Consider the following 15,206-nt stretch of genomic DNA (forward strand, 5'->3'; position numbering starts at 1 on the left):
AGCAGGACTGAGCAGAATTAACAAAATTTTAGTAGCATGGGATTTTTCCAAGGCACAGAGAACAATAGAGGGAGGAAAGCTGAAAGCAAAAGGGGTATGGTGGGGATCATGCGCAGACAAATAGAGATGTTGTCCCTAAAACTGATCTTAAATGAAAAAAATGATTCTGAAGGAAGCTTGGACTCTGAAGCACTGGATGTAAAACTTAAGGTGCTTATGCAGAAAGAGGGACTTAGAAATGAGGGACGTGTTAGGGGAAGAGCTATGTGTCATACTGTAGACACAAACTCCCTTTAAGCACACATTCCACCTTACAACCCACCTTACACATACAGAGGACAGCCCAGCTGCATTCCAGTAGACTGGGAAGAAAATACACAGCAGCTTAAATGGATGGGTTAGAGGAGAAGCTGGGATTTCAGAAGAGTCTGGGGAAATAGGAAGTTGAACGCTCCTGAAAATCTCAATCCGAGGCATTTTATAGAAACCCCTGCCACAAACCAACGTTTTTGCAATGCTCATTATGTTCGTGCTTGTGCAACATGTTATTTTTCCCCTTCTCTGAAACCGTGACTTAATGCATAGTAATGGCATGTCAAAGGCAGCATTACAGCCCTGGTCCTGAATGCAATGCTGAGTCTCCTGTCATGCGTGGAATGTAATTACCATTAAGGCTGAAAAATGAGGGAGATGAACAGTAGTGGCAGTTTTTCTCAAGTTTACATAAACACTGGCTGCAAGAAGAGGGCAGGAACATTAAAATCAAAGAGTTCCTGTCACATCAGCGCTTTAAATCTCTAAGCGGCTCCTTGAAAATCATCTGGCCTCGGTGAACACTAACAGCCGATAAAACCTTCAGTTAAGGTCTGCTCTTATCTGCTAATTTCAGGGCAGTCCTGCCCTTTGCTCACTGTCCCTAGGAAAGTAGCGATTTTGGCACTTTTCAGCTGGCTCACTAAACTTGCTAGCTGGAAAAGAAGTAGGCATGGGGATGAAGGTGCTTGGAGTCTCTGTATTGCTCACGGGGCACTGTAGGGAAACACTCCCAAGGCTTTGCTTCTGCATCCTTGTGGTTAAAGGCTGGGTGACAGAAAGCACCTCCTCCTCCTGTGCTGCTGGATGTCATCTCTTGGGCACAATGTACCAAAGTCAGACCCCAAAACTCTCTGAAATGTGGGCAGCACCTCTCTCCCACCTGCTCCCCACTGCAGGTTCTTTGCCTACTGCAAGCACTGGAACATTACCATGCCCTGGGGTGGAAGAAGTGACAGAGAAGATGTTTGAAGATGTTTTGTTTATTTTTTCCTGAGTCATTCGAGTGGTGTTTCCCTAGAGCAGTGCCTAGCTAACAGCCAACACACAAGCCTACAGGTTTCAGGTTTCGTTATGAACATGAAACTCCGAGCAGATTCGCCAGAGGATGTTTCAAAGGTAAATTTTTTGCATGAAATAGAGCTGATTTATTATCTCTGTGGTTTTCTGGAGAGTTTTTGGCTTCTGTTCTCTCCTTTTTTTTTTCTAACGTGAAACCTGATGGCTTAAGCTGGGATTTGTTTTGTGGCTTTGATGAACTGAAGTCTGCTCCTCCTGCCACTTTTAATGGACCAGTGTTGTAAAGCACTTTAGGTTCAAACCTCCCACAAAATCTGCTGTTGGTAGAAAATATGGATCACTTCTTCTAGGTCTTCCACACTGTTTTTCCTCTCCAAAATCCTATAAGGGCTTCAGAGAAAGAGATGAAATGGTGATCTTCTCCCTGACTGCCATTTCCTGCTGCTGGTGCAATCACTTGTTTCAGTGCTTGCTTGACCTTCTAGGTAAATGATTTCCTTGCGTCAAAATGCGTTCTTCTCCTCCAAACCATCTAAGGTTAGTTTAACCTGTGTGGAGATTATATCCAGCTTCTAATGGTTTAGCTGCCCAGTAACAGTTAAACAAAAAATATAAAAGTTTAATGCAATTTCACATGCAGGTCTTAATAGCATAATCTTCTGTTTTTATCTATGCCTTCTTTTTCATAAGACCATCTCCTTCTGTGGGACAAGCATTTTCCTTGACAAAGACTTCTCCCCACTCAGCATTTGTTACTGATAGAAATCTCTTTCTGGTAGAAATCTGTGAGACTTAAATATTTTGGGGAGGAAAGATTTTCCATCTGAAGGTTCTAGATGAAGTAAAAATGAAGACTTTTTATAATACAGTCTTTAAATAATATTTTCATTCTCTTTTTGTTTATCAGAATTCGGATTCCCAAATGGTCTAAAGATTCATGCTTGCAGAGCTTCTCTTTACATTGACCATTTCTCACTCTAAAAATGCTTCTAAGGCCCTTAATGAGCTTATTTACTTGGGGAGGAGATGGTTATGGGGACACCTCTTTGTGGCCTTCCAGTATTTAAGGAGAGCTTATAAGCAGGAGAGAGATCTACTTATTACACAGTCTGATTGTGATAGGACAAGGGAGAATGGTTTTTAACTAAAAGAGGGAAGATTTAGGTTAGATGTTAGGTAGAAATTCTTTACTCAGAGGGTGCTGAGGCACTGAAACTTGTTGCCTAGAGAGGTTGTGGATGCCTCATCCCTGTAGATGCTCAAGGCCAGGTTGGATGGGGCCCTTGGCAGCCTAATCTAGTGGATGGCAACCCTGCCCACAGCTGGGAGGTTGGAACTTGGCAGTTTTAAGGTCCCCTTCCAACCTAAGCCATTCTATGTATCTATGATAAATATGAGTGTAGCAGCAGTGTGGCTCAGGCAGAGACTAGGGGTGGGAGCCTGAGCCTCAGTGCAGTTCAGAAGTGTAGGGGAAGTTTGTGTAGACTTCTCAGGGCCAGACCACTAGGATGGGGTGATACACCCAGGGCTCTATCAAAGGCATATTCACCCTTTAAAGTTACAGAAAGGTGTTTTCGATCCTAAACCCCAGAGATACTCCAGGTACTGTAAATCATTCAGGTATTTGTGTTCTTTGGTGGTAGTAATCAATATAAACAACTTTCACTGCTTGGTACTCAGTCAGGACTTCATCTAACCTTAACCCCAGGTAGGCAATGAAAAATGCCATCCATTAAATATTAACTTAAAGACATAGTTAGGAGAAATGTATAAACGTAAAAATCACAGCACTCAAGTGGAGTAAAAAACACCCTGGGGGACAAGTATTCTTCAGTACAAGTGAAACGAAAATTGGATACCTCAGAAATGGTGAGAATGTTTTTGAGTGTATTACCCTTTTTGCAGTGTCACACAACTAAGCTAGACTTTTATCAATCCACTCTGGTGGTAAAAGCCTGGAATTGAGAAAATCGAAGAACTGAAAGTGGGAGGAGGGTGTTAATAAAGTCTAATGTGCCATGTATTTGTTTTTAACCAAGTTCTATAGGTGACTGCAGTAAAGGAATATGACAAGCTTCTTCTGTTAATACTTCATATTCTCATTAGAGGTGTAGTTTATTCATGCTGTGTTTTCTGAATAAAAGAACTGAGGGTGGGTGAGAGGAGGTGAGAAAAGCAGAGAGAAGAAAGTAGAGACCATGTTGGAAAATAAAATATTCCTCTGAGTATTCATCCTTTATTTTGCTTTTCATTCCATGTGTGAAAACAAAAAAACAAAGTGCAGTCTTCCTGTTCCCTAAAGTACCAGAGGACAGAATGGGTTTGACTCCTTTAAATATAATGGAATGAAATCATTCTGGTTTTTATTCTTTCATTAAATTTTTCACTTTACTTGTACGTAGGTTGATTTTTGCCTCTGTTTTGCCACTGGATCCTTCATTTTTGATCATCAAGGAAACCTTTGGCTCTTGAGTCTGATTCAGTGCATTTGGAAGGGACATGGTTTAGCTGCTAGATAAGATGTTATTTTAATTAACGTATACATATGTTAATTAAAAATGCACACGCATATACATATGTTAATTAAAATAACACCTATTTATAGTTCTGAACTTTGCTAGCATAAGCAGTGGCAGGATCTGGATCACTGCTTTGCCGTTAGCTCTGCTAGCTGGAGTGAAATGCAAACAGAAGGATGCATTTCAGGAGCTAGCTCAAGCAGAAAGGGATAAGCTCCAAACGAAGAGGAAATCGTGATGCTGGCAACAATTTGTGCAGTCTTAAGGGTAGCAGATGAGAAAAGTTCCTTGTGGAATTTCAAAAAATAGGCTTTGCAGTTATGATCAGAGAGGGAGAGTGCAAAAAAGAGAGACTGTGAACTTTTGTGTCTTTCTTGGAGTGAGTTATCTCCTGCTATGTCAGTTCCTTTCTGGATAACTTCTTGCAAATGTTTGTGCAGTGGAGCTTTCTTGGTATTTGTATTTAAAGAAGGCAATCTATGAATGACTTTGACTGGCCAGGGGAAATCCCTTACTCGTGAATTGTATGAAATGTTTGCATATCTGTTGTTTCAATAAGAAGAGATGGTGCTGGGTGGCCTGTCTGAACAGATGAACCCAAAAGCTTGTTGTTTCTTCTGCTTTTGTTGGTCTGATAATGTATACTACCTCCTCTGTTGAAGACTGCCAAATCAGTACAGTTCAGACCCTGAGTATCAAACAGTGGCTGCAGACTTTGTATTAACCTTCTGGATATAAAGACAGTAACACAGAAGATTGTTAGATTTTTAGAAGAACATACATTTTGAAGGGAATGATAAACTGCAGGAAAAATTAAATTCTTTGTTCCTTGTTTGCTTAATTGGGATTTATTTTTCTGTTAATCTGTATGATGTTTTAAAGAAAGTACATCGAAGAATATAGTGGTCTATAATACCACCTATAGATAAAAGCACAGAACAGCCCTTTCCCTGCTCTGTGACCTTGCTTCACTATTGCCTCGCATGTTATATACCATGTTGTGTGCAGGAGATTGTGGCACATGGCACTCAGCTGCAGCAATTTTTTTTGTACACACTACCCAAAACTATTATTTTTTTTTAAATTTGAGTATGACATTGCACAGGTAAGATAATTCATCACTCACAAGCAGCTGAAAGTTATTATTAAAAGGTTTTTATCCACATATATGCAATTTGTCATTTTATCAGAGGGTGAGTGAAACATAAATTATACAGAAACTGAGTGAAGATTCCCTCTCTCCATGAAAGCAAATTGCACAAACGTATATCTCCTCAGTTCCCTGGGAGGTCATCCCTACCTCACCGTTTGGAAAGGTGAAATGAGTGCAGATCCTTTAGAAGGAAGAAATAAAGCCTGATTTTTCAGTTCCGTGGACAAGTGTCCTCAATTAACACTGACAGCTATTTAATTTCATTTAAAATAAGGTGGTTTAAAATATGATTCTTATCTCTCCACCACAGGATGGACTAAATCTTTCTTTTAGAGCCACCCAGCAGCGGGTATTAGGGGAAGTTGGTTATATTTCTTTCTACGGAAACCTGAGCTCCATTAGCAAAATATAGATTTGAGCAGATACGAACCCAGCATCTGGCCTTTTAGAAACAAGATAAAACTGTGAGGAGGGAATTAGAGAAGTTCCAAAGCTCACTTAAATCAATAGGGAGGCTTCATAACCTTCACCAGGTTTTGGATCCTGCTCAAGAGAATAGAAGAACTTGTTTACCATAAAGTAAAAATATCATTGTCAGATCACTAAGACCTTGGTTTTGTTTTTCTTCAAAAATCTCTTGTTTCTCTCTCTGCTGGGTCCCACCCCAAATACTGCTAAACTTCTAATTATACGATGTGCTTCAACAGATCTAGAGTTGGTAACATAGTAAAACCAGCTACTGCAGGAAAAAAAAAAAAAAAAGTATGTTTTAAAAATGGCTTTTCAAACGGATAGATCCATGTATGCAGTCTCATGGTTAGTCTGTGGGCTTTTTATTTCTCAAGTAAAACCGATTTATTTATTTACATATTTACCTGTTGCTACTGGGAAGACTTAGTAAAATCACAAAAACCATCTGGAGAAGTGTAGAGTGGAAGCACCTAGATACCTCTTTAAGAAGCTTTAATTGAATGAAGTGAGAACAGCTGGTGTTGAACTGGTTGCTAAGAAAGTGTCATGTAGCATATTGGCTTATATAAACACTTTGTTTGTGGCGATTACAAAATAGCTTATCTCTGTGGATGTGCAGCTCCTGAAGTGTAAAGCCTGAAGACACAGTCACTAAATTAATGTGTATTGAAGACTCCAAGTCAGTTTTACTGAGCTGTGCTCAGCTGAAAGAAGTGCCCAGGTCCCAGGCTCTTACCGTTATATGTTGATGGCTTCAAGACACGACTGACCAGGGAGCTAGATAATCTCACCTGAGCAGATTTTCTATAAAAGGTTGAACCAGGTGATTTTTTTTTTTTTTTTTTTAGATCTAGTTCTCAATGAGGCGTTGTTCTATGATTCATAGCAGCCTGCTAAGAAGCCGGAAAAGCTATAAGAAACACAGACTTTATTTCTACTGAAATGTGGACACCACTGGTGAGGCTTCCAGCTAATAAGATGCACCAAGAGGTCTGCATCTTGACCGCAGTTTACTGTTCGAGTAGCCCAGTTCTAGATGACAAAGAGCTTTCTCCTCTGCCACTAATGAAAGTACTGAGCACCTACAGTGCTGCTGCAGCTCTTCCAGATAAGGGAATGTGGTGAAGAACTCCTTGTGTAGGATTGCTGCACAGAGTCTCTCTGTGGGTGAGCAGCTTTCTCCTGGACCTCAGGTGCTCCTGGCTTCCTTCTGGGTCAGGTGTTAGCTGTCCTAAAAACAACAGGGAATGCTATACTAATGTTTCTTGTATGCAACCTGTGCACACATACTGCCACAATGTGAATGAATGTCTGTGCAAAGCATCTCCAAGGACGACTGTGAGCACATAACCCCTCTCTGCTATGTGTTTTTTCAAGCTGATGTTGCGTTGCCCTTTTATCACACAGGCTGCCTGCAGGCAGAGAGATTATGGCTTTTATAGCTGTGGTTATGAGGCCATCCTGCGCTCCTGAGAAATGCTGGTAAAAAATCAACTTGATGCTGTATGTTTTAACAGAGAGTCCCATTAGTTAGAGTGAATTGGGTGTAGCGGAGAGGTCTAAGAAAAGTTTGCCATTAACTGGAAAAACTGCTATGGTGAATCAGACCAGAATACCCATGTAGACTTGTATGCAGGAGCTACAAGCAAGCTGGACAGAGAAAGAGGGATCATTTTTGAGGTAAATTTTCCCAACTAATGAACATGAATGTTTTTAAGGCTCACTGCTTCTTTAACATGCATTAATGGATATACCCTGTGTGGATTTGCCTAATTCTTTTCTGAACCTGTTTTCTTACCATCTTCACAGCCTTTTGTGGCAGCCAGTCCCAAAATTTATCTATTTGTGTGGAAAGTGCTTCCCTTCCTTTGCTTGTAAGGTTACAGCTGGATAATTTACTTGGGTGCCTCTGGGGTTGCTTTGTCAGTGACGCTATTTTTTTCTCACTTGTTTTTGTTGTATCAGCTAGTCTTTTTAGGTTATTTTTGAATTCTATTTAAATTTCCTCTTTATCAATTTTTTTTTAACACATCTCCAATGAGTATTACAAAAAAGAAAAAAATGAACTACCTTAGTTTTACCTATTTTATAGATACTTAAAGTCAAAATGCAACTAAATTTGCAATTAAATTCTGCCTCTTTTCTCCCCAATAATTCTGCTGTTTTTTTAAGACTCGATTGTCTGCTGATGTTCTGCTCTTCATCTTTACCCGTTTTTGAAACTTGTGTTTTGTATTAGTTTTTCACACCCATGAAGAACAAGACAACTGTGTGGTGTCCTTTGTCCTAGGACATCCATTAATAACCATGAGAGGTTGGACTCAGTGAGGCTGAAGATAAAATTATTGTAGATTACACATAGGTCGCTCCAAAAGTTATGCCTTCTGTTTATTTCTGTGGAAACTACAGCAGATACAAAGAGCACAATAATACTATTTGATAGAGAAAATTCTCAGCTACAAAACACTATTTTTCAACACTGTCACCACAATTAGTTATACATTTTCACCAGCAATGAACAAGAGCCTCCATGCTGTGTTCATAAAATCTGCACCAGCACACCCACTGTTGCTGTCATCACAGCTGAAATGCACCACCCACCACCTCACTGTGTTCACATCCACTGTTTGATCTCCATAAACATTCAGAAAGCATCAATGAATGTTAGTGGGTGCCATTTTTTCTGCATGGAGGAATTCAGTTCCACACCTTTGTTTCATCTGCACTTCCATGTCAGACGCCATTTGGTCAGACTGCCTCTCTGCTGCCATCCATCACACAGCAACAACATGTAATGGAATATTGGCAGGAAGGTTCAACCCCTAGTGCCATACCACCAAGATCTACCTCTGACATTGTGGACCAACATAATAAAATAGGAGGCATTATTTTCAGTAGAACTTGTACTAAAAAATAATCTGGTTCCCAGCACTCTATCTTTGAGAGAAAGACTATTTAAATGCTAGTGAAATTTAGCTCTGGCACTCAAGAAAATGAAATATCCCAGCTCTTGTGTAAATAAATCTGCTTTTTTCTTACGTGGGCCCCACCATAAATGATATTTAATGAATACTTGTTCTCAGTCTGTTGCTTCTGTGGGGCAGCAATGTATGCAAGGGATGTGTAGCAAGATGTACCTCAGATGAGTTTTTGCAAGAGAGTTCATTTGGACCCTTTGACTCATTTGATCGTTGTCATACAGAAGCTCACATAAAACTGTAGTGCTGGGTTTAATGGTGGAGAACGAACAAATCTCTGTCTCTTGGAGACTCCTTCACTAGCTCAGCATTACAGGGAAGGCCAGGGCTAGGAAGCCTACTTCCCTCATCATTCTTATGTGGTCAACACAACAACAAGACACCAAGGAGATAAATGTTGTTCTCCTCTCCCGCAAAGGTGCCCCTCTACCAGCACAGTCTCCATAGCCATTTGAGTAGCCAACTTGAGTTAACCTAGAGCTGAGGAAAGACTGAGGGAAAGAAATGAAAAATAAGCTAAATGAAAAAGTAGTCCAAAATATGAATTGGTTTAATAACATCCAGCACTATTTTCAGATTAATTAATTATTCTTTGAGACAGTATAGTCAAGCTTTCTCTAGGATCCATTTGTTAGAAGAAATATTAACTTTCAGGAAGTGTTTTTTGTCAAGATTCTTACACAGAGACCACCAACATGCTTTTGCATCATTTTGAAATAATATAATTATAAAAATCCATTCACAACCCAGATTTCAATTTGAAGTCACCATGGCTGGGTTTGGGGAAAGTTAACCTCTTTAAATATGAGAGACTTTTCATCTTAAAACTTCTCCAATTTGATATAGAAAATATTATGGTACTGCTGCTTGATTTGCTGTGTACAACTTCTTTATCTGAATATCTCAAAAGTTAAATATATACTTTCCACTGTTTTCTATGTAGTACACGTGAATTATTTATTATTCAACATGCCCTACTACAAAATTCAAAGTGAAATTATGACATCTTCTAATTACGTGCACTTCAAATCACTCTTCAGCCTCTCAGAAAGTTGTGCTTATTGATTAGCAGCAATTTTACTGCTGTAATCTGACATAGAATGCTTCCAAGAAATAGCTTTTTACTGATGCATCATGTTTGTATTTGGGACTGCCCAGCCTTCTCTGAATAAGCCAAAACCCCTGAGCAGTGACTAAGACCAGCTGGCACAGAGGGGAGAATGCATCGATTGAGTGGGTGGATTGGTGTCTTTCCTTGGATTTTTGCAAGCTGTTGTTTTGCTATAGCTGAAGCGCATGCATCATCTGAGTTAGAGCTTTAGAATTTCTTGAATAACAGGAAAAAAGCTATTTTACAAGAGAGGGAGCAGGGCATGAAAGATACCTGAAACTATTTAGGAAATTCTGATACGTCTACCCTATGACCAAGAGAGACTGGAAAGGCTAGGATATTTCCAGCTTATTAGAGTGAGTGCCCTAACAGTCCAGTCCAAGAAAAAACTAGACAGTTCTGTGTGTCCTGGACTCCTAATGAGGGTCTGCTTATGTCTAGCTGAAGATAATCCCATCTCCTCCTGATTTAGCATGAGAAGCTGGATGATGGGAACTCATAATATTCCACTTCTCAACCTTCCTGTCCTGGAGTTCAAGTACCCTCAGTACTTCTAAGTTCTGACACTTTTCCAACACATCGCACCCATTCTTCAGGTTCCTTCCCCTTTCCCAAACTGTTCCTATTCAGAGCTTTTTGTTCCTCTCCTCAGAACTACAACTTCTTGTCACCATCTACCCGAAGTACCCGCAGTCCTCCCACCTGGCTTTCCTGGCCCTGCCCACTATATGTTGCACTAACCTTTCAATGAAAGTTTCAGTAGCGGTCTGCTTGGCCAGCGCTCCTTGTCTCTTTCCCTCCCTCCCCAGCGATTACATCTGATGACTAGATTTTCAAGTATTCACTCCCAGCTGTCTACAATGGAAGCTGTTATATGTTGAAATGTTCCTATAAACCTCGTCCAAATAGGACCCTATTCTAATGAACAAAGGGAAACAACACAAACTCCTTCCAGCAGACAAGAGATTAAGAGTTTGGGTGTGTGTACCAGAACATCTGGTAAAAAGCGATCTGGTGATGAAAGTTTCCTTCACATGGTCAAGTGTCAACAATATCACCTACTATGTAGTCTAAACTTCTGTTTCACCAAGTGGTATGTTTTTGCTTTCAGTGACCTTGTACCTCAGTCAGAAGCTATGCCACACACTGCTGTCTCCTCCCTGCACAGGCAGACTGAAATTGAAAAATGAAGGTTGGAGACTTTACCACCCTAATGTTCTGTCCCTGTTGTGTTAAAATCTGTTATCATCACATTGAGAAACCAACTTTTGAACAGATGATCTCTGAAATACCAAGAACATATTTTCATGAGATCTCTTTAAATAGGTATTTGCAAATGTCCTCTAATTGCAGCTGAGAAACTCCACTCTTCTTTTTTGTTTTAGATGGTCTGCTTCTCATGTAACAACACTGAAAAGCATTTCTTCTGCAACGATCTTCAGGAAACTTTGTTTGATGAATGCATTCTGATGCAGCCCTAGCAACAAGACCTAAACAGTTCATCATAAATTGGCATCAGAATTGCATTTAATTTCCCCTTGCCTTGTTTTGTTTGATGCCCACAAAAGAGGAAGAGGGCAAAAAAATAAAAATAAAATACCACGCCATCTCTGCATGGAGAATTGTTATTACAGATATAGGAACTCTAGGGTGGGAGGACAGTAGCATTCGGCATTGTGTTCTTTTGCATGTGTGTGTATGTGTGTTTCTGAGTGCTTGATGCAACAGGAACTTTTACCACCACACGACTGCGGCTGTATTCAAGTCAGCTTTACTTCTCAATACTCATCACTGCTGTCTGAACATTTTCCAAACATATGGGAATGGGATGCAAATAACTATTCTTTCACAGATGGGTAGAACATTACCACTGACTCTTAAACCTGCTTCAGGAAAGAAGAAAACAAACAACAGCAACAGCAAAAACACTTCCTTCTGTATTTAAAAGGAAAAGGTGAGGTGCCTAATTCAAAGCTACTTAAGGGCTCCCTGCAACAGGCTTTGGAGTGAGGTCTTTGACCCAAGTGCAGACTTGTATGCTTTCACTACTTGTTAGTTCCAGACTAGGCAGTTGTCTGCAACAGAGCTAGTGATGGTAGAGGAAGAAAGACTGCATGGTCTGTTAAGTGGCAGCCCTTGATCTACATGCTTTTCGTAGGGCTGGAGGAGTCTGCAGCTCCCTTGAATCTGCAAAGGTTGAAAGGTTGAGAAGATTTTCTCTTGTGACATTTGTAAATGTGATGCCATCTTTTTCCTCTCTTCTTTCTGATGCTTTATCTTTTACTAAAAGTTGGACTGGAGTAGATATTCATCTTCTCACCCACACTGGTAGGTGCATATGGGCTAGTAAAAATGACACAGCAATGCCAAATTCTTTTGAATTGTTCTGGAGAAGTGTTAAGAACACTTGTTAATATATTTTTTTTCAATATATGTTAGCCTCTACCTCTGTCATAATTCTTAAATCAGACTGGACCCATGACAGTATTTTGCTTGCCTGGACTCTCACTCTTCTCTGTTTTCACCTTTCTCTGATTTCTCCTGCCTGTTTGTGAAGCACACTCTCACTTGAAATTCTTACTGAAAATGGAAGCATATCCTAAGTATGAACATTTTTTAAATGATATATCTTGAAAGAAAATCTGAAAATCACATGGAATGCAGTGTAAAGCCCAAAATGCTTACAATTTGGTAGTGACTTTTATCAGAAAGCTGACACTGGCCATATCGTACTGATTAGTTCATCTTCCCTGCATATCTCAAAGACATTTCAAAGGCTGGAATTTCACAGATCTTTGGTAATTGCCTAGCTCTTGTCCATCCATTTCAGTGTCTGCAGAATTAATTTTTTCAGAGTTTGAAATATTTTATCTATACCCCTCCTACTTGCTTGTATTTCCTTGCACCAAGGTGGACAGAAATATTTTCTGTGCTGTCTTCAGAAGTAAGCTTTGCTGTTGTCCAAATTCTGTGCTGCGAAATAAGAATTGGGAGATATAAGGTTGTATGTGTATGTACTTGTGTGGAACATATTTAACTGACAAACACTGGACAAAAAAGTGAGAGCTGGGCAGATCTTACTTAGTGTTTCCTTTGGAGTCCATTGTTTGGGATGTCTTTTTTTTTTCTTGTTGATAACATCACAAATTTGGGTCTTGTTTGCTCTTTCTTTACCTCCAAGATGCACTCGATAGCTACAGTCCTGCTGAGACCGTGTCTGAAATCAGACCTGAAGAGTCTTCGTTCAGCTGAAAACTTCACTGTCTCCCCCAGAGGACTGCACACAGCATGGAGGAAAGCCTGTTCATGTTGCTCAATGCCAGCTTTTTCAAGTCATGTTCTGAGGATGTTCTTATGCACACAGTAACTTCCAAGCTGTCTTCCATTGAAATCAGAAAGCTACAACCCTGCACTCCTGAACTCTTTTATTGAAATTAAAAGCATCAGAAAGAGGGGGGAAAAGCCCAAACATCAGTTCAAATCTTTTTCCCTTTCTTTTGCAGAGTTGTCATGCCTTGGTTGTAAATTAACATTTTAGGACTTCAGATGAGAATGGAGCATTTGGCTGCCTCATTTCATGCTAGATCAGGAACAGCACAGGAGAGCACTTACTTTGCAAGAATGGGATGGGGACTGCTGCCCAGAAATCTGCCAGTTCTCTTCAGCCTGTGCAGCCCAGCTCTTGGGCCCCTTTCATCTCAGCCCCTGCTGCATGGTAACACCTGCTCTGGAACTGCACGGGGAATGGAGCCGATAAAGGTAGTGCTTTGCAGACCTGAGTGTGCCGGAGCGCCTTAGCTTTTTGGATGGCCCTGCTTTCTCTGGCCTGGATCCAATACACCACTTAGACATCTGCTTAACTTTAAGCATGTGAGTATCCCCTTTGAAGTCCTATGTATATTGTTTTGGTGGACTGAGGTCAATGAGCTCAGTACCTTGCAGGATTGAGCTCCTGAATGTCAGATTTGATTAAATGCTCCCCCTCCTCCCCCTCCTCTCCTACCATGAAAGCCTGATCAGAGCTGAAACAGCCTCAGAAAGAAAAAGGCAGCTGGTGGGAAGTGACTCTGACTCAGCTGTGGTAGCTTGGTCTTAAATTGTTGCAGATCTAACCAGAAGAAAAGCAGAGCAAAAAGTCTGAGCAGAGATCTGGTCAAAAATGAAACCATCTCCTCTTCTATGAGGGGGCTGTGAGATCTCACATAGGAGCAGCTATTCATCCATCGCGCTGCCTCTTTCTCTTCAGATCCCTCTTTTTGTTGCTTCAGGGTCCAGCCGCCACTTTATCTGAGTGGTGACTGCTCCCCGCTAATTGTGCTCCCGTTTTCTCCTGTGACTCGGCTCCAAAATGTGCACTCTGCAAGCGGAATGAGCTGCGTGCTCTCCCAGTCTGCTACTTGTCAACTCGCATCAGTTTCAGGTCAGGAAAGCTAACCGGGAACAAGGCGCTGCAGCATTTGAACTCAACCTTGCTTTGCTGAGGAACAAACTGACAATTAGTACAGGGATCAGCATCAAAAAAGAGCAACCCAGCATGAAGCCTGTCTAATTAGTCATATGAACGGAGGGCTTCCCCTCCACTTCCTCAAGAACACATGCCTGTCAGATCTTATACCAAGAGACTTCTCTCCCTAACATAATACCGAAATTAGGTTGAGAACAGGTAGCCCGGCTGAAGGGCTTGTGTAAGCAACGGGAGCTCAGCTGCAGCCTTTAGCTTCATGTGCATGTCCGTTGCTGCAGCATCGTCATGAACACTTGCTTTGCAAGTGATTGTGGGATGCTTCTCTCCTTGCAAAACACACCAAAAAATGGCATCGATCATTTTGCTAATCCTCTTGATTTAATAACGCTTCTTGTTTAGATGGAAAAATGAGCAAAGGGAAAAATGAGAGATGAAAGCTGAGTGACAGTCTCCTAATCCTGGAGAATTGTGCTGTTTGAGAGACTCTGTGCATCTGACTCTTTCTTTTTTTCAAGTTTGCTTTATGAACCAAAATGTCCATTTGTCTCCTGCAAGACAAAATATGTAGCAGCAAAGCTTCAATTGCTTTTAATTTTGCTATAGTGTCTGGGTAGTGGCTCAAACTTGAGATGAAGTTGGGACCATGGTGGATTCGATCTGTGAACGCAAGAGAAGACCAAAGCTCGTGAAGCTTAATGGCTTGTCTACATGGAGACAGGTAGAAAAAGCAGCCAAACGAATGAAAAGGGTATGTTTTATTAGCTAAGCCCCATTTCAATTCTTGAGTCAAACTCCTAGTTCAGTTTGTCTTTTATTGTGGTTCTGATGAGTTCACTTTGGAAGTGAAGCAAATGACATCAAATAAAAGCAGCCTTGGTTTTAACAAGAGTTCACATGGAGATTGAATGTGGTTTAATTAATCTTGAAAATTTCATTCAGATCAATATTCCTGTGTATATCCCCACTCCCAATTTTTCAAATAGATCTTTCAGACCTCTACTGTGGTGGTTCTTGTCTAAACACCAAAGATACTTTAGCCATGCAAACACAGTTCAGGTGCTGGAATGGGTGTTTAGCTGTATTGGTTGAAGCACTTGGCTATATCCTTGTTTGCTGGTGCAGTAAACTTTAAACCTGCACTGGAACATGGGCTGAAAAATACTCTGCATAGGGACTG

General features: G+C 40.7%; 1 long non-coding RNA gene across 1 annotated transcript; it reads left to right on the top strand.

The window, feature by feature from the left end:
* LOC110394623 lies at nucleotides 1,122–14,917 on the top strand. The gene is made up of 2 exons (XR_002435756.1): nucleotides 1,122–1,431; nucleotides 12,746–14,917. It is a non-coding gene; the product is annotated as an uncharacterized LOC110394623 (long non-coding RNA).

This window comes from Numida meleagris, chromosome 2 (genome assembly GCF_002078875.1).
Source record: "Numida meleagris isolate 19003 breed g44 Domestic line chromosome 2, NumMel1.0, whole genome shotgun sequence".
Taxonomy (NCBI): Eukaryota; Metazoa; Chordata; class Aves; order Galliformes; family Numididae; genus Numida; species Numida meleagris.